We start from the raw sequence: 22,105 nt of genomic DNA, 5'->3' as shown, positions 1-22,105 counted from the left end.
TCTTTCAAGCTGCTGCTCCTACTCTACTTCCCTTCATCTCCTCCCTTCTCAACACCTCTCTCCTTTCTGGACTCTTTCCCTCTGCCTTCAAACAGGCCTCTATCACTCCCCTTCTCAAAAAACCTACCCTCAACCCCACCTCCCTCCAGAGCTACCATCCTGTCTCCCTCCTACCCTTCCTCTCCAAAACCCTCGAGTGGGCTGTACACCGCCAGCTCTCTGCTTTCCTGTCCAACCACTCTCAACAATCTGGCTTCTGCTCTGCTGACTCCACTGAAACCGCCCTTCTGTCTGTCACTAACTCACTAAACTGCCCGAGCTGCCTCTATCTCCTCTGTCCTAATTCTCCTCGACCTCTCTGCTGCCTTTGATACTGCCGATCACTCTATTCTAGTATCCTCTCTCGCTGACCTGGGAATCTCTGGCACTGCTCTGGCCTGGTTCTCCGCCTACCTCTCCAACCGCACTTACCAGGTAACCTGGCGTGGAGTAACCTCCTCACCTCGCCCTCTCTCAACAGGAGTCCCCCAAGGGTCAGTCTTCGGTCCTCTTCTGTTCTCTCTCTACACCCGATCCCTGGTCCCCCTCCTCTCTAATTCCTAGCACATCTCCACTCTGGCACGCACTTGCCGATTCTTCCTGAGCAACATACGAAGAATCTGACCCTTCCTCACCAACTACACTACCCAGCTCCTGGTCCAGGCCCTGGTACTCTCCCGTCTAGACTACCGCTCACTCCACTGGCTCCCGATCGCTGCTCGCATCCAGTTCAAGACTTCAAGAGTTCAAGTGTTCATTGACAACAGGGGATGTAGCTCAGTGGTAGAGCGCATGCTTCGCATGTATGGGGCCCCGGGTTCAATCCCCGGCATCTCCAGGTGGTATTTCTTTACCCCGCCCTTCCATGAAATCACACTTTGTTGTTTATTAAAAACACTCTTCCAAAACCCAGCCCTTTCTGGTTTCATTCATTCAATCAATCTTTTGATTTATAAATGTAATTATTTATTTTATTAATCTCTATCTAACTTTTGATTCAGAATGATAAATATATTTATATATGTTTTCTCTCTCTATCTATATTTTGATTTCAAAAAATAAATATAATTTTTTTAACTCTCTCCTTCTCTCTATCCATCTAACTATTAGGCATACCATTACAAAAAAAGTCTTCTTATCTTCAACATTTCACACGATTAATGTTGTCATTGAAGCTAAATCAATCAGAATAACAGGACAAGAGGGAGACGCAAAAGAGATATGCTCCAGGAGCCGGTTTTTTAAAACTTGTAATCTGGATCGTTTTGATGCGTTTGTTCAGAAAATGTCACTGCTGGATTATCCATATTACGAATTGTGATTAAAATGTCCAGCATTTTAAAAAGTAAACTCGGTCACAAAATATAGGATTACAAATCCAGATAATTTGTATCCAGATTACAAGTTTTGAAAAAGCAGCTCCTGGTGAGCCTCCAAATCACAACCGCAGTGTCCTGCCATACAAGTACCACACAAAAGACAAGTGCAACACTTGGAGCACTGGGAGATGATGTCAGAAAAATTGAGGAAAGCTGTCAAAACAAAATAATCTTGCTGGCCACCAAGTCCTGGGACAGTTTTGTAGCCCTTCAGTTTAGCACACAGAGCAGCTGGTAAGTGTGAGGCATTGTGGCTTAGTTGGTTAAAGCACCTGCCTTGTAAACAGGAAATCCTTGGTTCAAATCCCAGCAGTGCCTCTTTTACTTCTTCTCCCAAAGTTAAATGCATACCACCTTCTAAAAAGATTAATTCCTAAAATTAACATAGTAGGGATTCACAGAAATACATGCACATGGATTAGGGAGCTTTTAACATGTAGAAAACAGAAAGTATTAATTAGATGAGAAACCTCAAAATGGAGCGAGGCAACCAGTGGTGTACCACAGGGATCAGTATTAGGTCCTCTGCTATTCGTAATCTACATTAATGATTTAGATTCTGGTATAGTAAGCAAACTTGTTAAATTTGCAGACGATACAAAAATAGGAGTAGCAAACACTGCTGCAGCAGCAAAGTTCATTCAAAATGATCTAGACAGCATTCAGACACATGGCAAATGACATTTAATTGAGAAAAGTGTAAAGTACTGCATGCAGGCAATAAAAATGTGCATTATAAATATCATATAGAAGATACTGAAATTGAAGAAGGAATCTATGAAAAAGATCTAGGAGGTTATGTTGACTAAGAAATGTCTTCATCTAGACAATGTGGGGAAGCCAACAAGATGCTCGGATATATTATGAAAAATGTTGAATTTAAATCAAGGGAAGTAATGTTAAAACTTTACAATGCATTAGTAAGACCTCATCTAGAATATTGTGTTCAGTTCTGGTCTCCTCATTACAAAAAGGATATTGCTGCTCTAGAAAGAGTGCAAAGAAGAGCAACCAGAATTATCCCAGGTTTAAAAGGCATGTCGTATGCAGACAGGCTCAAAGAATTGAATCTATTCAGTCTTGAACAAAGAAGACTACGCGGTGATCTGATTCAAGCATTCAGAATTCTAAAAGGTATTGACAATGTCGACCCAAGGGACTTTTTAGACCTGAAAAAAGAAACAAGGATCAGAGGTCACAAATGAAGATTAGATAAAGGGGCATTCAGAACAGAAAATAGGAGGCACTTTTTGTACACAGAGGATTCTAGAACCAATTCCCCAGTAATGGTGTTGAAGCTGACACCCTGGGATCCTTCAAGAAGCTGCTTGATGAGGTTCTGGGATCAATAAGCTACTAACAGCCAAACGAGCAAGATGGGCCGAATGGCCTCCTCTCATTTGCAAACTTTGTTTTGTTCTTACATTGTGCTCATTCTGCTTTTAACCTCGTGTTAAGCCCTACACCGAGGGGAAAGGCCATCCAAAAATTGGAATGAACTTGTAAATGCTCCTCTCCATGGAACTCTCTAGTCACCCCTTTGCGGTCTTATGTCGGACCCTGTCCCACCTCATCAGAAAGACATGAAGCACATGAAGCAGAAAAAGCAGAGAAAACCTTTCAATGGCATAGTGAGACTGATAGGAGCTAAGAGAAGCCGAAAAAAAGGGGTGTATCTGAGCAATACACAAAGCTCCGGCACCACAGAGATAACACGGACATAAACAAACAAGATAGCTGCTTCTGCATCCAGCGCTCAAAGAATATCACAGACATTATTTGCAGAGCTTTCTGTGATGTTATAGTAATAAAATAATGACTTGGATCGCATTATTGAAGAATTTGGTGATAAAACGAGTGATCAGGAGAGGATTTATCAGTATGCACGACTATGAAGAGGTATGTGAAAAATACAGCAAACAAGGGGTGGAGCGGGGCCTGGAGGTGCAGTATTGAGTGTCCTGTTGATATGCAGTGTCTTTTAAACCTGTTTTACTGTGAAAAAAATACTTTTAAACAGCGTGTGTGAAAATAAATTGGACCTGACGCACCTCAGACATGCTGAATAAATGGACTGCTAACGTGTGACAGGACAGCAGATACATAATGTCCAAACTGTTTCTCCCAAAGAAATACTCTTTTATTTTTACAAACAAAAATACCCAAAATAATCCAAATGAAAAACAATAATCCACCCCGCTATCAACGATGATATCGGGGTAAAAACAGAAACAGGTTCAGTCTCAAAAAGTAAATAATAAGTCACTCCTCAACCACAATCCTCGGCAAAGTTGAGGTAGACGGAACCAAGGCCAGAAAACGACGGGGATGGGATTCAAACCTGCGCGTGCAGAGTACAGTGCAATACATCGCCTTTACCGCTCGGTCACCTCGTCCTCCATGCAGCAATCACATAAAAAAAAAAACATTTCAACTTTCACCCAGCCCTATATTAACTGATGACCCCCCCCCCAAGCTTGTCCAAACCAATCACTGTACAGACAGTTGGTCACTGCAGAAACAAGACACGTCATCCATATATAAGGAGCATTTCACCTGTGTACCCTTGCTCCCTGGGATTACAATTCCTCGGATGGATCCTCGCTTATAAAATTGCCAGGCATCTCTAAATATAGTGGGGAGATAGTGAAATTGAAGAAGGGAACTATGAAAAAGACCTAGGAGTTTATGTTGACTCAGAAATGTCTTCATCTAGACAATGTGGGGAAGCTATAAAAAAGGCTAACAAGATGCTTGGATATATTGTGAGAAGTGTTGAATTTAAATCAAGGGAAGTAATGTTAAAACTCTACAATGCATTAGTAAGACCTCACCTAGAATATTGTGTTCAGTTCTGGTCACCTCGTTACAAAAAGGATATTGCTGCTCTAGAAAGAGTGCAAAGAAGAGCAACCAGAATTATCCCGGGTTTAAAAGGCATGTCGTATGCAGACAGGCTAAAAGAATTGAATCTATTCAGTCTTGAACAAAGAAGACTACGCGGCGATCTGATTCAAACATTCAAAATCCTAAAAGGTATAGACAATGTCAACCCGGGGGACTTCTTTGACTTGAAAAAAGAAACAAGGACCAGGGGTCATAAATGGAGATTAGATAAAGGGGCATTCAGAACAGAAAATAGGAGGCACTTTTTTACACAGAGAATTGTGAGGGTCTGGAACCAACTCCCCAGTAATGTTGTTGAAGCTGACACCCTGGGATCCTTCAAGAAGCTGCTTGATGAGATTCTGGGATCAATAAGCTACTAACAACCAAACGAGCAAGATGGGCTGAATGGCCTCCTCTCGTTTGTAAACTTTCTTATGTTCTTATGTTCTTAAATAACTGACAAAAAGTAACAGGGACAAAGGGCATACCTGTCGGGCACCAGACTTGACTGAAAGACTGGGAGATTTCCACTTATTTACCAATACAGTAGATAGATAGATAGATTGAATGAATGAAACCAGAAAGGGCCAGGTGGTGGTTTAGGGTTAAGAGTGTTTTAATAAACAACAAAGTGTGATTTCATTGTAATATTAAGTAAAGAAATTCCACCTGGAGAGTGAACCCAGGGTCTCATACATGTGAAGCATGCACTCTACCACTGAGCTACAGTGCCTATAGAAAGTATTCACCCCCCTTGGAAGTTTACAACCTGAAATCTTGATGTATTTAAATGGGATTTTTTCCTTTGATTTACACAACCTACTCAACACTTTGAAGAAGCAAGATAATTTTTATTGTGAAACAACAGTTAATGAAAAATAAAAAAACTGAAATGTCTTGGTTAGATAAGTATTCACCCCTGAGTCAATACTTGGTAGAACCACCTTTGGCACCTGTAAGTCTTTTGGGGTAGGTTTCTACCAGGTTTGCACATCTGGATCGTGCAATATTCACCCATTCTTCTTGGCAAAATTATTCAAGCTCTGTCAAGTTGGATGGGGATCGTTGGTGGACAGCAATCTTCAAGTCTTGCCACTGATTCTCAATCTGATTCAAGTCTGGGCTTTGACTGGGCCACTCTAGGATGTTCGCTTTCTTGTTTTTAAGCCACTCCAGTGTCGCTTTGGCTGTATGCTTGGGGTCATTGTACATTCATTTTGCCCTCTACCCTGACAAGCTTCCCAGTCCCTGCCGATGAAAAGCATCCCCATAGCATGATCCTTTTTTGCAAATTCCAAGCAGGATTTTTCAGAAATGGCTTCCTTCTTGCCGCTCTTCCATACAGGCCAGATTTGTGGAGTACCTGAGCTATTGTTGACACGTGGACAGTTTCTTTCGTCTCAGCCATGGAACGCTGTAGGTCTTTCAGAGTTGTCATTGGTCTCTTGGTGATTTCTCTGACCAATGCCCTTCTTACCCGGCTGCTCAGTTTGGGAGGACGGCCTGCTCGAAGCAGATTCGGGGTGGTGCCGTATACCTTCCACTTCTTAATGGTAGACTTGACAGTGCTCCAAGGGATATTCAATGCCTTTGAAATCGTTTTATACCCCTCCCCTGATCTGTGCCTTTCCACAACTTTATTCCAGAGTTGTCTTGGTCTTCATGGTAGTATCTTTGCTTTGAATGCACTATCTAACTGTGGGACAGGTGTATTTAATCCAAAATCATGTGAACCATTTTTATTGCACACAGATGGACTCCATTGAACTTACTGTGTGAATTCTGAAGGCAATTGGTTGCACCAGAGCTTATTTAGGAGTGTCATAGCAAAGGGGGTGAAGCAGAGTGAAGCACATAGGAGCAGGGTATAGCACAGGGGAGCAGGGTACTGCACAGGAGAGCAGGGTGCAGCACAGGGGGGCAGGGTGCAGCACAGGGGGGCAGGGTACAGCACAGGAGAGCAGGGTACAGCACAGGGTACAGCAGAGGGGACAAGTATACAACACAGGGGAGCAGGGTACAGCACAGGAGAGCAGGGTACAGCACAGGGGAGCAGGGTACAGCACAGGGGAGCTGGGTACAGCACAGGGGAGTAGGGTACAGCACAGGGTACAGCAGAGGGGACCAGGATACAACACAGGGGAGCAGGGTACAGCACAGGAGAGCAGGGTACAGCACAGGGGAGCAGGGTACAGCACAGGAGAGCAGAGTGCAGCAGAGGAGAGCAGGGTACAGCGCAGAGTACAGCACAGGGGAGCAGGGTACAGCACAGGGGAGCAGAGTGCAGCACAGGACAGCAGGGTACAGCACAGGAGAGCAGGGTAGAGCGCAGAACCAAACTCCCTGCTGACCTAGACCTCTACCGCTCTCTCCTCTCCTCCTTCTCCTCTACTCTTTCCTCTGCTAAATGTTCTTATTTCCAATCTATAATCCAAGCCTCCACTCACAACCCATGTAAACTATTCTCTACCTTCTCCTCCCTCCTAAACCCTCCCCCCTCCTCCTCCCTCCTCTATCTCCTCTGATGACTTTGCCTCTTTCTTCTCTTTTAAAATCTCAGATATCCGCAAACTCTTTAACACATCTCCCTCCCCCCCACCCCCTCCCGCTCCAACCCCTACATCCACTGCATCCCCTACTAACTCACGCTCCTTCTCCACCATCTCTCCCCTCTCAGACTGACCTCTCCTCCCTGCTCCAGGGTCACAAACCCAACACACGTGTCCTGGACCTCCTCCCCACTCACCTCTTTCAAGCTGCTGCTCCTGCTCTACTTCCCTTCATCTCCTCCCTTCTCAACACCTCTCTCCTTTCTGGACTCTTTCCCTCTGCCTTCAAACAGGCCTCGATCACTCCCCTTCTCAAAAAACCTACCCTCAACCCCACCTCCCTCCAGAGCTACCATCCTGTCTCCCTCCTACCTTTCCTCTCCAAAACCCTCGAGTGGGCTGTACACCGCCAGCTCTCTGCTTTCCTGTCCAACCACTCTCAACAATCTGGCTTCTACTCTGCTGACTCCACTGAAACCGCCCTTCTGTCTGTCACTAACTCACTAAACTGCCCGAGCTGCCTCTATCTCCTCTGTCCTAATTCTCCTCGACCTCTCTGCTGTCTTTGATACTGTCGATCACTCTATTCTACTATCCTCTCTCGCTGACCTGGGAATCTCTGGCACTGCTCTGGCCTGGTTTTCCGCCTACCTCTCCAACCGCACTTACCAGGTAACCTGGCGTGGAGTAACCTCCTCACCTCGCCCTCTCTCAACAGGAGTCCCCAAAGGGTCAGTCTTTGGTCCTCTTCTGTTCTCTCTCTACACCCGATCCCTGGGCCCCCTCCTCTCTAATTCCCAGCACATCTCCACTCTGGCACGCACTTGCCGATTCTTCCTGAGCAACATACGAAGAATCTGACCCTTCCTCACCAACTACACCACCCAGCTCCTCGTCCAGGCCCTGGTACTCTCCCGTCTAGACTACCGCTCACTCCACTGGCTCCCGAGCGCTGCTCGCATCCAGTTCAAGACTTCAAGAGTTCAAGTGTTCATTGACAACAGGGGATGTAGCTCAGTGGTAGAGCGCATGCTTCGCATGTATGGGGCCCCGGGTTCAATCCCCGGCATCTCCAGGTGGTATTTCTTTACCCCGCCCTTCCATGAAATCACACTTTGTTGTTTATTAAAAACACTCTTCCAAAACCCAGCCCTTTCTGGTTTCATTCATTCAATCAATCTTTTGATTTATAAATGTAATTATTTATTTTATTAATCTCTATCTAACTTTTGATTCAGAATTATAAATATATTTATATATGTTTTCTCTCTCTATCTATATTTTGATTTCAAAAAATAAATGTAATTTTTTTAACTCTCTCCTTCTCTCTATCCATCTAACTATTAGGCATACCATTACAAAAAAAGTCTTCTTATCTTCAACATTTCACACGATTAATGTTGTCATTGAAGCTAAATCAATCAGAATAACAGGACAAGAGGGAGACGCAAAAGAGATATGCTCCAGGAGCCGGTTTTTTAAAACTTGTAATCTGGATCGTTTTGATCCGTTTGTTCAGAAAATGTCACTGCTGAATTATCCATATTACGAATTGCGATTAAAATGTCCAGCATTTTAAAAAGTAATCTCGGTCACAAAATATAGGATTACAAATCCAGATAATTTGTATCCAGATTACAAGTTTTGAAAAAGCAGCTCCTGGTGAGCCTCCAAATCACAACCGCAGTGTCCTGCCATACAAGTACCACACAAAAGACAAGTGCACCACATGGAGCACTGGGAGACGATGTCAGAAAAATTGAGGAAAGCTGTCAACACAAAATAATCTTGCTGGCCACCGTGTCCTGGGACAGTTTTGTAGCCCTTCAGTTTAGCACACCGAGCAGCTGGCAAGTGTGAGGCATTGTGGCTTAGTTGGTTAAAGCACCTGCCTTGTAAACAGGAAATCCTTGGTTTGAATCCCAGCAGTGCCTCTTTTACTTCTTCTCCCAAAGTTAAATGCATACCTTCTTCTAAAAAGATTAATTCCTAAAATTAACGTAGTAGGGATTCACAGAAATACATGCACATGGATTAGGGAGCGGTTAACATGTAGAAAACAGAAAGTATTAATTAGATGAGAAACCTCAAAATGGAGCGAGGCAACCAGTGGTGTACCACAGGGATCAGTATTAGGTCCTCTGCTATTCGTAATCTACATTAATGATTTAGATTCTGGTATAGTAAGCAAACTTGTTAAATTTGCAGACGATACAAAAATAGGAGTAGCAAACACTGCTGCAGCAGCAAAGTTCATTCAAAATGATCTAGACAGCATTCAGACACATGGCAAATGACATTTAAGAGAGAAAAGTGTAAAGTACTGCATGCAGGCAATAAAAATGTGCATTATAAATATCATATAGAAGATACTGAAATTGAAGAAGGAATCTATGAAAAAGATCTAGGAGGTTATGTTGACTAAGAAATGGAGACAATGTGGGGAAGCCAACAAGATGCTCGGATATATTATGAAAAATGTTGAATTTAAATCAAGGGAAGTAATGTTAAAACTCTACAATGCATTAGTAAGACCTCATCTAGAATATTGTGTTCAGTTCTGGTCTCCTCGTTACAAAAAGGATATTGCTGCTCTAGAAAGAGTGCAAAGAAGAGCAACCAGAATTATCCCAGGTTTAAAAGGCATGTCGTATGCAGACAGGCTCAAAGAATTGAATCTATTCAGTCTTGAACAAATTAGACTATGCGGTGATCTGATTCAAGCATTCAGAATTCTAAAAGGTATTGACAATGTCGACCCAAGGGACTTTTTAGACCTGAAAAAAGAAACAAGGATCAGAGGTCACAAATGGAGATTAGATAAAGGGGCATTCAGAACATAAAATAGGAGGCACTTTTTTTACACAGAGGATTCTAGAACCAATTCCCCAGTAATGGTGTTGAAGCTGACACCCTGGGATCCTTCAAGAAGCTGCTTGATGAGGTTCTGGGATCAATAAGCTACTAACAGCCAAACGAGCAAGATGGGCCGAATGGCCTCCTCTCATTTGCAAACTTTGTTTAGTTCTTACATTGTGCTCATTCTGCTTTTAACCTCGTGTTAAGCCCTACACCGAGGGGAAAGGCCATCCAAAAATTGGAATGAACTTGTAAATGCTCCTCTCCATGGAACTCTCTAGTCACCCCTTTGCGGTCCTATGTCGGACCCTGTCCCACCTCATCAGAAAGACATGAAGCACATGAAGCAGAAAAAGCAGAGAAAACCTTTCAATGGCATAGTGAGACTGATAGGAGCTAAGAGAAGCCGAAAAAAAGGGGTGTATCTGAGCAATACACAAAGCTCCGGCACCACAGAGATAACACGGACATAAACAAACAAGATAGCTGCTTCTGCATCCAGCGCTCAAAGAATATCACAGACATTATTTGCAGAGCTTTCTGTGATGTTATAGTAATAAAATAATGACTTGGATCACATCATTGAAGAATTTGGTGATAAAACGAGTGATCAGGAGAGGATTTATCGGTATGCACGACTATGAAGAGGTATGTGAAAAATACAGCAAACAAGGGGTGGGGCGGGGCTGGAGGTGCAGTATTGAGTGTCCTGTTGATATGCAGTGCCTTTTAAACCTGTTTTACTGTGAAAAAAATACTTTTAAACAGCGTGTGTGGAAATAAATTGGACCTGACGCACCTGAGACGTGCTGAATAAATGGACTGCTAAGGTGTGACAGGACAGCAGATACATAATGTCCAAACTGTTTCTCCCAAAGAAATACTCTTTTATTTTTACAAACAAAAATACCCAAAATAATCCAAATGAAAAACAATAATACACCCCGCTATCAACGATGATATCGGGGTAAAAACAGAAACAGGTTCAGTCTCAAAAAGTAAATAATAAGTCACTCCTCAGCCACAATCCTCGGCAAAGTTGAGGTAGACGGAACCAAGGCCAGAAAACAACGGGGATGGGATTCAAACCTGCGCGTGCAGAGTACAGTGCAATACATCGCCTTTACCGCTCGGTCACCTCGTCCTCCATGCAGCAATCACATAAAAAAAACACACATTTCAGCTTTCACCCAGCCCTATATTAACTAATGACCCCCCCAAGCTTGTCCAAACCAATCACTGTACAGACAGTTGGTCACTGCAGAAACAAGACACGTCATCCATATATAAGGAGCATTTCACCTGTGTACCCTTGCTCCCTGGGATTACAATTCCTCGGATGGATCCTCGCTTATAAAATTGCCAGGCATCTCTAAATAACTGACAAAAAGTAACAGGGACAAAGGGCATCCCTGTCGGGCACCAGACTTGACTGAAAGACTGGGAGATTTCCACTTGTTTACCAATACAGTAGATAGATAGATAGATTGAATGAATGAAACCAGAAAGGGCCAGGTGGTGGGTTAGGGTTAAGAGTGTTTTAATAAACAACAAAGTGTGATTTCATTGTAATATTAAGTAAAGAAATTCCACCTGCAGAGTGAACCCAGGGCCTCATACATGTGAAGCATGCACTCTACCACTGAGCTACAGTGCCTATAGTAAGTATTCACCCCCCTTGGAAGTTTACAACCTGAAATCTTGATGTATTTAAATGGGATTTTTTCCTTTGATTTACACAACCTACTCAAAACTTTGAAGAGGCAAGAGAATTTTTATTGTGAAACAACAGTTAATGAAAAATAAAAAAACTGAAATGTCTTGGTTAGATAAGTATTCACCCCTGAGTCAATACTTGGTAGAACCACCTTTGGCACCTGTAAGTCTTTTGGGGTAAGTTTCTACCAGGTTTGCACATCTGGATCGTGCAATATTCACCCATTCTTCTTGGCAAAATTATTCAAGCTCTGTCAAGTTGGATGGGTATCGTTGGTGGACAGCAATCTTCAAGTCTTGCCACTGATTCTCAGTCTGATTCAAGTCCGGGCTTTGACTGGGCCACTCTAGGATGTTCGCTTTCTTGTTTTTAAGCCACTCCAGTGTCGCTTTGGCTGTGTGCTTGGGGTCATTGTCCATTCATTTTGCCCTCTACCCTGACAAGCTTCCCAGTCCCTGCCGATGAAAAGCATCCCCATAGCATGATCCTTTTTTGCAAATTCCAAGCGGGATTTTACATGGGCCTTTTTCAGAAATGGCTTCCTTCTTGCCACTTTTCCATACAGGCCAGATTTGTGGAGTACCTGAGCTATTGTTGACACATGGACAGTTTCTTTCGTCTCAGCCATGGAACGCTGTAGGTCTTTCAGAGTTGTCATTGGCCTCTTGGTGACTTCTCTGACCAATGCCCTTCTTACCCGGCTGCTCAGTTTGGGAGGACGGCCTGCTCTAAGCAGATTCGGGGTGGTGCCGTATACCTTCCACTTCTTAATGGTAGACTTGACAGTGCTCCAAGGGATATTCAATGCCTTTGAAATCGTTTTATACCCCTCCCCTGATCTGTGCCTTTCCACAACTTTATTCCAGAGTTGTCTTGGTCTTCATGGTAGTATCTTTGCTTTGAATGCACTATCTAACTGTGGGACAGGTGTATTTAATCCAAAATCATGTGAACCATTTTTATTGCACACAGATGGACTCCATTGAACTTACTGTGTGAATTCTGAAGGCAATTGGTTGCACCAGAGCTTATTTAGGAGTGTCATAGCAAAGGGGGTGAGTACTTATCTAATGAAGACTTCTCAGGTTTTTATTTTTCCCACATTGAAAGTGTTGAGTAGGTTGTGTAAATCCCATTTAAATGCATCAAGATTTCAGGTTGTAACACAACAAACTGTGAAAACGTCCAAGGGGGATGAATAGTGAATACTTACTATAGGCACTGTACATCCCCTGTTGTCATCTTAGTCTCACTCTGTGCAACAAAACATAGAAAGATTGAATGAATGAATGATTGAATGAATGAATGAATGAATGAAAGGGCTGGCTGATGGAAGAACAGTGGTTCTCAACCCTGGTCCTGGGGACTCAGTGTCCTGCTGGTTTTTGTTCCAACTGAGCTCTCAATTACTTAATTGAACCCTTAATGGAACTAATCAGAGCTTTTTACTTATTTTAAAGAGTTGGAGATTTCAAGTTAAATACAAAATGATATAAGGAACTTGTAAGCTAATCAATTTAAAAAGTCAAATTAAGCAAATTCTTAGTTCAATTAAGTAATTGAGATTTCAGTTGGAACAAAAACCAAAACTGAAATGTGTTTTTTTTTATGTGTGATTGCTGCGTGGAGGACGAGGTGACCGAGCTGTAAAGGCGATGTATTGCACTGTGCTCTGCACGCGCAGGTTTGAATCCCATCCCCGTCGTTTTTTGGCACATTTTCCTCCGTGGCCTTGGCTCCGTCTACCTCACTTTTGCCGTGTAGCTTAAAACAGTGCAGGGCTCTGTGGCACAATGGTCTTCTAGACCATCTGTGTAGTATGATTCAAAGGGTATAGTTCTGAGTCATGAATGCTTATACATGATTTTTTATTACTTAGTTGTGTTTTTTTTTAGGAGGAGGTATGCATTTACCTTTGGAAGAAGAAATTAAAGAGGCACTGCGGGGATTCGAACCCAGTGTCACAGAGTGACCCTGAAACCCATCTTCCCTTGTACGAGGTGTGAGCACCTTTTTTGAGTGAAAGGGGTATGCGGCAGAGATGTCTGGCTCTTTGACAGAAACAGTTTAATTAATTTGTGGTTTTCCCAGCTAACAAGATTGAAGTTTTTGCAGGTATGAAGTAAAGGCCCTGCTTGCCGCACAGGGGAGCAGAGTGCAGCACAGGAGAGCAGGGTACAGCACAGGGGAGCTGGGTACAGCACAGGGGAGCAGGGTACAGCACAGGGGAGCAGGGTACAGCACAGGAGAGCAGAGTGCAGCAGAGGAGAGCAGGGTACAGCGCAGAGTACAGCACAGTTGAGCAGGGTACAGCACAGGGGAGCAGAGTGCAGCACAGAGGAGGAGGGTACAGCACAGGAGAGCAGAGTGCAGCAGAGGAGAGCAGGGTACAGCACAGGGTACAGCAGAGGGGACCAGTATACATCACAGGGGAGCAGGGTACAGCGCAGGAGAGCAGGGTACAGCACAGGAGAGCAGGGTACAGCACAGGGTACAGCACAGGGGAGCAGAGTGCAGCACAGGAGAGCAGGGTACAGCAGAGGGGACCAGGATACAACAAAGGGGAGCAGGGTACAGCACAGGAGAGCAGGGTACAGCACAGGAGAGCAGGGTACAGCAGAGAACCAAACTCCCTGCTGCCCTAGACCTCTACCGCTCTCTCCTCTCCTCCTTCTCCTCTCCTCTTTCCTCTGCTAAATGTTCTTATTTCCAATCTATAATCCAAGCCTCCACTCACAACCCATGTAAACTATTCTCTACCTTCTCCTCCCTCCTAAACCCTCCCCCCTCCTCCTCCCTCCTCTATCTCCTCTGATGACTTTGCCTCTTTCTTCTCGTTTAAAATCTCAGATACCCGCAAACTCTTTAACACATCTCCCTCCCCCCCACCCCCTCCCGCTCCAACCCCTACATCCACTGCATCCCCTACTAACTCACCCTCCTTCTCCACCTTCTCTCCCCTCTCAGACTGACCTCTCCTCCCTGCTCCAGGGTCACAAACCCAACACACGTGCCCTGGACCTCCTCCCCACTCACCTCTTTCAAGCTGCTGCTCCTGCTCTACTTCCCTTCATCTCCTCCCTTCTTAACACCTCTCTCCTTTCTGGACTCTTTCCCTCTGCCTTCAAACAGGCCTCGATCACTCCCCTTCTCAAAAAACCTACCCTCAACCCCACCTCCCTCCAGAGCTACCATCCTGTCTCCCTCCTACCCTTCCTCTCCAAAACCCTCGAGTGGGCTGTACACCGCCAGCTCTCTGCTTTCCTGTCCAACCACTCTCAACAATCTGGCTTCTGCTCTGCTGACTCCACTGAAACCACCCTTCTGTCTGTCACTAACTCACTAAACTGCCCGAGCTGCCTCTATCTCCTCTGTCCTAATTCTCCTCGACCTCTCTGCTGTCTTTGATACTGTCGATCACTCTATTCTACTATCCTCTCTCGCTGACCTGGGAATCTCTGGCACTGCTCTGGCCTGGTTTTCCGCCTACCTCTCCAACCGCACTTACCAGGTAACCTGGCGTGGAGTAACCTCCTCACCTCGCCCTCTCTCAACAGGAGTCCCCAAAGGGTCAGTCTTCGGTCCTCTTCTGTTCTCTCTCTACACCCAATCCCTGGGCCCCCTCCTCTCTAATTCCCAGCACATCTCCACTCTGGCACGCACTTGCCGATTCTTCCTGAGCAACATACGAAGAATCTGACCCTTCCTCACCAACTACACCACCCAGCTCCTCGTCCAGGCCCTGGTACTGTCCCGTTTAGACTACCGCTCACTCCACTGGCTCCCGATCGCTGCTCGCATCCAGTTCAAGACTTCAAGAGTTCAAGTGCTCAATGACAACAGGGGATGTAGCTCAGTGGTAGAGCGCATGCTTCGCATGTATGAGGCCCCGGGTTCAATCCCCGGCATCTCCAGGTGGTGTTTCTTTACCCCGCCCTTCCATGAAATCACACTTTGTTGTTTATTAAAAACACTCTTCCAAAACCCAGCCCTTTCTGGTTTCATTCATTCAATCAATCTATCTATCTTTTGATTTATAAATGTAATTATTTATTTTATTAATCTTTATCTAACTTTTGATTCAGAATTATAAATATATTTATATATGTTTTCTCTCTCTATCTATATTTTGATTTCAAAAAATAAATATATTTTTTAACTCTCTCCTTCTCTCTATCCATCTAACTATTAGGCATACCATTACAAAAAAAGTCTTCTTATCTTCAACATTTCACACGATTAATGTTGTCATTGAAGCTAAATCAATCAGAATAACAGGACAAGAGGGAGACGCAAAAGAGATATGCTCCAGGAGCCGGTTTTTTAAAACTTGTAATCTTGATCATTTTGATCCGTTTGTTCAGAAAATGTCACTGCTGAATTATCCATATTAAGATTTGCGATTAAAATGTCCAGCATTTTAAAAAGTAAACTCGGTCACAAAATATAGGATTACAAATCCAGATCATTTGTATCCAGATTACAAGTTTTGAAAAAGCAGCTCCTGGTGAGCTTCCAAATCACAACCGCAGTGTCCTGCCGTACAAGTACCACACAAAAGACAAGTGCACCACTTGGAGCACTGGGAGATGATGTCAGAAAAATTGAGGAAAGCTGTCAAAACAAAATAATCTTGCTGGCCACCGTGTCCTGGGACAGTTTTGTAGCCCTTCAGTTTAGCACACCGAGCAGCTGGCAAGTGTGAGGCATTGTGGCTTAGATGGTTAAAGCACCTCCCTTGTAAACAGAAAATCCATGGTTTGAATCCCAGCAGTGCCTCTTTTACTTCTTCTCCCAAAGTTAAATGCATACCTTCTTCTAAAAAGATTAATTCCTAAAATTAACGTAGTAGGGATTCACAGAAATACATGCACATGGATTAGGGAGCGGTTAACATGTAGAAAACAGAAAGTATTAATTAGACGAGAAACCTCAAAATGGAGCGAGGCAACCAGTGGTGTACCACAGGGATCAGTATTAGGTCCTCTGCTATTCGTAATCTACATTAATGATTTAGATTCTGGTATAGTAAGCAAACTTGTTAACTTTGCAGATGATACAAAAATAGGAGTAGCAAACACTGCTGCAGCAGCAAAGTTCATTCAAAATGATCTAGACAGCATTCAGACACATGGCAAATGACATTTAATAGAGAAAAGTGTAAAGTACTGCATGCAGGCAATAAAAATGTGCATTATAAATATCATATAGAAGATACTGAAATTGAAGAAGGAATCTATGAAAAAGATCTAGGAGGTTATGTTGACTAAGAAATGGAGACAATGTGGGGAAGCCAACAAGATGCTCGGATATATTATGAAAAATGTTGAATTTAAATCAAGGGAAGTAATGTTAAAACTCTACAATGCATTAGTAAGACCTCATCTAGAATATTGTGTTCAGTTCTGGTCTCCTCGTTACAAAAAGGATATTGCTGCTCTAGAAAGAGTGCAAAGAAGAGCAACCAGAATTATCCCAGGTTTAAAAGGCATGTCGTATGCAGACAGGCTCAAAGAATTGAATCTATTCAGTCTTGAACAAATTAGACTATGCGGTGATCTGATTCAAGCATTCAGAATTCTAAAAGGTATTGACAATGTCGACCCAAGGGACTTTTTAGACCTGAAAAAAGAAACAAGGATCAGAGGTCACAAATGGAGATTAGATAAAGGGGCATTCAGAACATAAAATAGGAGGCACTTTTTTTACACAGAGGATTCTAGAACCAATTCCCCAGTAATGTTGTTGAAGCTGACACCCTGGGATCCTTCAAGAAGCTGCTTGATGAGGTTCTGGGATCAATAAGCTACTAACAGCCAAACGAGCAAGATGGGCCGAATGGCCTCCTCTCATTTACAAACTTTGTTTTGTTCTTACATTGTGCTCATTCTGCTTTTAATCTCGTGTTAAGCCCTACACCGAGGGGAAAGGCCATCCAAAAATTGGAATGAACTTGTAAATGCTCCTCTCCATGGAACTCTCTAGTCACCCCTTTGCGGTCCTATGTCGGACCCTGTCCCACCTCATCAGAAAGACATGAAGCACATGAAGCAGAAAAAGCAGAGAAAACCTTTCAATGGCATAGTGAGACTGATAGGAGCTAAGAGAAGCCGAAAAAAAGGGGTGTATCTGAGCAATACACAAAGCTCCGGCACCACAGAGATAACACGGACATAAACAAACAAGATAGCTGCTTCTGCATCCAGCGCTCAAAGAATATCACAGACATTATTTGCAGAGCTTTCTGTGATGTTATAGTAATAAAATAATGACTTGGATCACATCATTGAAGAATTTGGTGATAAAACGAGTGATCAGGAGAGGATTTATCGGTATGCACGACTATGAAGAGGTATGTGAAAAATACAGCAAACAAGGGGTGGGGCGGGGCTGGAGGTGCAGTATTGAGTGTCCTGTTGATATGCAGTGCCTTTTAAACCTGTTTTACTGTGAAAAAAATACTTTTAAACAGCGTGTGTGGAAATAAATTGGACCTGACGCACCTGAGACGTGCTGAATAAATGGACTGCTAAGGTGTGACAGGACAGCAGATACATAATGTCCAAACTGTTTCTCCCAAAGAAATACTCTTTTATTTTTACAAACAAAAATACCCAAAATAATGCAAATGAAAAACAATAATACACCCCGCTATCAACGATGATATCGGGGTAAAAACAGAAACAGGTTCAGTCTCAAAAAGTAAATAATAAGTCACTCCTCAGCCACAATCCTCGGCAAAGTTGAGGTAGACGGAACCAAGGCCAGAAAACAACGGGGATGGGATTCAAACCTGCGCGTGCAGAGTACAGTGCAATACATCGCCTTTACCGCTCGGTCACCTCGTCCTCCATGCAGCAATCACATAAAAAAAACACACATTTCAGCTTTCACCCAGCCCTATATTAACTAATGACCCCCCCAAGCTTGTCCAAACCAATCACTGTACAGACAGTTGGTCACTGCAGAAACAAGACACGTCATCCATATATAAGGAGCATTTCACCTGTGTACCCTTGCTCCCTGGGATTACAATTCCTCGGATGGATCCTCGCTTATAAAATTGCCAGGCATCTCTAAATAACTGACAAAAAGTAACAGGGACAAAGGGCATCCCTGTCGGGCACCAGACTTGACTGAAAGACTGGGAGATTTCCACTTGTTTACCAATACAGTAGATAGATAGATAGATTGAATGAATGAAACCAGAAAGGGCCAGGTGGTGGGTTAGGGTTAAGAGTGTTTTAATAAACAACAAAGTGTGATTTCATTGTAATATTAAGTAAAGAAATTCCACCTGCAGAGTGAACCCAGGGCCTCATACATGTGAAGCATGCACTCTACCACTGAGCTACAGTGCCTATAGTAAGTATTCACCCCCCTTGGAAGTTTACAACCTGAAATCTTGATGTATTTAAATGGGATTTTTTCCTTTGATTTACACAACCTACTCAAAACTTTGAAGAGGCAAGAGAATTTTTATTGTGAAACAACAGTTAATGAAAAATAAAAAAACTGAAATGTCTTGGTTAGATAAGTATTCACCCCTGAGTCAATACTTGGTAGAACCACCTTTGGCACCTGTAAGTCTTTTGGGGTAAGTTTCTACCAGGTTTGCACATCTGGATCGTGCAATATTCACCCATTCTTCTTGGCAAAATTATTCAAGCTCTGTCAAGTTGGATGGGTATCGTTGGTGGACAGCAATCTTCAAGTCTTGCCACTGATTCTCAGTCTGATTCAAGTCCGGGCTTTGACTGGGCCACTCTAGGATGTTCGCTTTCTTGTTTTTAAGCCACTCCAGTGTCGCTTTGGCAGTGTGCTTGGGTTCATTGTCCATTCATTTTGCCCTCTACCCTGACAAGCTTCCCAGTCCCTGCCGATGAAAAGCATCCCCATAGCATGATCCTTTTTTGCAAATTCCAAGCAGGATTTTTCAGAAATGGCTTCCTTCTTGCCGCTCTTCCATACAGGCCAGATTTGTGGAGTACCTGAGCTATTGTTGACACATGGACAGTTTCTTTCGTCTCAGCCATGGAACGCTGTAGGTCTTTCAGAGTTGTCATTGGTCTCTTGGTGATTTCTCTGACCAATGCCCTTCTTACCCGGCTGCTCAGTTTGGGAGGACGGCCTGCTCTAAGCAGATTCGGGGTTTTGCCGTATACCTTCCACTTCTTAATGGTAGACTTGACAGTGCTCCAAGGGATATTCAATGCCTTTGAAATCGTTTTATACCCCTCCCCTGATCTGTGCCTTTCCACAACTTTATTCCAGAGTTGTCTTGGTCTTCATGGTAGTATCTTTGCTTTGAATGCACTATCTAACTGTGGGACAGGTGTATTTAATCCAAAATCATGTGAACCATTTTTATTGCACACAGATGGACTCCATTGAACTTACTGTGTGAATTCTGAAGGCAATTGGTTGCACCAGAGCTTATTTAGGAGTGTCATAGCAAAGGAGGTGAGTACTTATCTAATGAAGACTTCTCAGGTTTTTATTTTTCCCACATTGAAAGTGTTGAGTAGGTTGTGTAAATCCCATTTAAATGCATCAAGATTTCAGGTTGTAACACAACAAACTGTGAAAACGTCCAAGGGGGATGAATAGTGAATACTTACTATAGGCACTGTACATCCCCTGTTGTCATCTTAGTCTCACTCTGTGCAACAAAACATAGATAGATTAAATGAACGAATGATTGAATGAATGAATGAATGAATGAAAGGGCTGGCTGATGGAAGAGTGTTTTTAAACAGTGGTTCTCAACCCTGGTCCTGCTGATTACTTAATGGAACTAATCAGAGCTTTTTACTTATTTTAAAGAGTTGGAGATTTCAAGTTAAATACAAAATGATATAAGGAACTTGTAAGCTAATCAATGTAAAAAGTCAAATTAAGCAAATTCTTAGTTCAATTAAGTAATTGAGAGTTCAGTTGGAACAAAAACCAAAACTGAAATGTGTTTTTTTTTTATGTGTGATTGCTGCATGGAGGACGAGGTGACCGAGCTGTAAAGGCGATGTATTGCACTGTGCTCTGCACGCGCAGGTTTGAATCCCATCCCCGTCGTTTTTTGGCACATTTTCCTCCGTGGCCTTGGCTCCGTCTACCTCACTTTTGCCGTGTAGCTTAAAACAGTGCAGGGCTCTGTGGCGCAATGGACTTCTAGACCATCTGTGTAGTATGATTCAAAGGGTATAGTTTTGAGTCATGAATGCTTATACATGATTTTTTATTACTTAGTCGTGTTTTTTTTTAGGAGGAGGTATGCATTTACCTTTGGAAGAAGAAATTAAAGAGGCACTGCGGGGATTCGAACCCAGGGTCACAGAGTGACCCTGAAACCAAACTTCCCTTGTACGAGGTGTGAGCACCTTTTTTGAGTGAAAGGGGTATGCGGCAGAGATGTCTGGCTCTTTGACAGAAACAGTTTAATTAATTTGTGGTTTTCCCAGCTAACAAGATTGAAGTTTTTGCAGGTATGAAGTAAAGGCCCTGCTTGCCCACACCTCTGATGTAAAACGCTGGATCCGCAGGCCTGTCGTGCTGTTCACAGAGCCACTTCAAGCTGAGAGAAGGAGAGAGTTAAAAAAAATAATATTTATTTTTAGAAATCAAAATATAGATAGAAAAAAATAATAAATATATATATATATATATATATATATAATTATGAAGAGATAGAAAGAAATAAAATAAATAATTTTGACATTTATAAATCAAAAGATAGACCGAATGAAACCAGAAAGGGCTGGGTTTTGGAAGAGTGTTTTTAATAAACAACAAAGTGTGATTTCATGGAAGGGCGGGGTAAAGAAATACCACCTGGAGATGCCGGGGATTGAACCCGGGGCCTCATACATGTGAAGCATGCGCTCTACCACTGAGCTACATCCCCCATCGACATTAAACCCTTGCTTTGTGCAACTGACCGTTTGATTTCCAGGGCAAGCTGTGTTCTTTGTGATCCATCCTGAAATTTGTTTTTTTTATGTGATTGCTGCGTGGAGGACGAGGTGACCGAGCGGTAAAGGCGATGTATTGCACTGTGCTCTGCACGCGCAGGTTTGAATCCCATCCCCGTCGTTTTTTGGCTCATTTTCCTCCGTGGCCTTGGCTCCGTCTACCTCAACTTTGCTGCGCCGGCAAAAACAGTGCAGGGCTCTGTGGTGCAATGGATAGTGCGTTGGAGTTCTAGACTGGCTATGTTGTGTGATTCAAAGGTTGTGGGTTTGAGTCCTGCCAGAGTTGTGAATGTTTGCTTGAGGATTTTTGGATTAATTAGTTGTGTTTTCTTTTAGAAGAAGGTATGCATTTACCTTTGGGAGAAGAAGTAATAGAGGCACTGCTGGGATTCAAACCCAGGATCTCCTGTTTACAAGGCAGGTGCTTTAACCAACTAAGCCACAATGCCTCACGCTTGCCAGCTGCTCGGTGTGCTAAACTGAAGGGCTACAAAACTGTCCCAGGACTTGGTGGCCAGTAAGGTTATTTTGTTTTGACAGCTTTCCTCAATTTTTCTGACGTTGTCTCCCGGTGCTCCATGTGGTGCACTTGTTTTTTGTGTGGTACTTGTACGGCAGGACACTGCGGTTGTGAGTTGGAGGTTTACCGGGAGCTGCTTTTTCAAAACTTGTAATCTGGATACAAATTATCTGGATTTGTAATCC

General features: G+C 43.3%; 6 non-coding genes across 6 annotated transcripts; 4 read left to right on the top strand and 2 right to left on the bottom strand.

The window, feature by feature from the left end:
- The first annotated feature begins 805 nt into the window (after window positions 1-805).
- Window positions 806-877, top strand: trnaa-cgc (transfer RNA alanine (anticodon CGC)). Its single transcript has one exon. It is a non-coding gene; the product is annotated as a tRNA-Ala (tRNA).
- A 785-nt stretch (window positions 878-1,662) lies between these two features.
- On the top strand, window positions 1,663-1,736 carry trnat-ugu (transfer RNA threonine (anticodon UGU)). Its single transcript has one exon. It is a non-coding gene; the product is annotated as a tRNA-Thr (tRNA).
- Window positions 1,737-7,859: 6,123 nt separating this feature from the next.
- On the top strand, window positions 7,860-7,931 carry trnaa-cgc (transfer RNA alanine (anticodon CGC)). Its single transcript has one exon. It is a non-coding gene; the product is annotated as a tRNA-Ala (tRNA).
- A 7,343-nt stretch (window positions 7,932-15,274) lies between these two features.
- On the top strand, window positions 15,275-15,346 carry trnaa-cgc (transfer RNA alanine (anticodon CGC)). Its single transcript has one exon. It is a non-coding gene; the product is annotated as a tRNA-Ala (tRNA).
- Window positions 15,347-21,261: 5,915 nt separating this feature from the next.
- On the bottom strand, window positions 21,262-21,333 carry trnaa-cgc (transfer RNA alanine (anticodon CGC)). The gene has a single exon. It is a non-coding gene; the product is annotated as a tRNA-Val (tRNA).
- A 442-nt stretch (window positions 21,334-21,775) lies between these two features.
- trnat-ugu (transfer RNA threonine (anticodon UGU)) lies at window positions 21,776-21,849 on the bottom strand. The gene has a single exon. It is a non-coding gene; the product is annotated as a tRNA-Thr (tRNA).
- Between the last annotated feature and the right edge of the window lie 256 nt (window positions 21,850-22,105).

Source organism: Acipenser ruthenus, chromosome 45 (assembly GCF_902713425.1).
Source record: "Acipenser ruthenus chromosome 45, fAciRut3.2 maternal haplotype, whole genome shotgun sequence".
Lineage (NCBI taxonomy): Eukaryota > Metazoa > Chordata > Actinopteri > Acipenseriformes > Acipenseridae > Acipenser > Acipenser ruthenus.
This window is presented reverse-complemented; position numbering and strand designations above follow the sequence as displayed.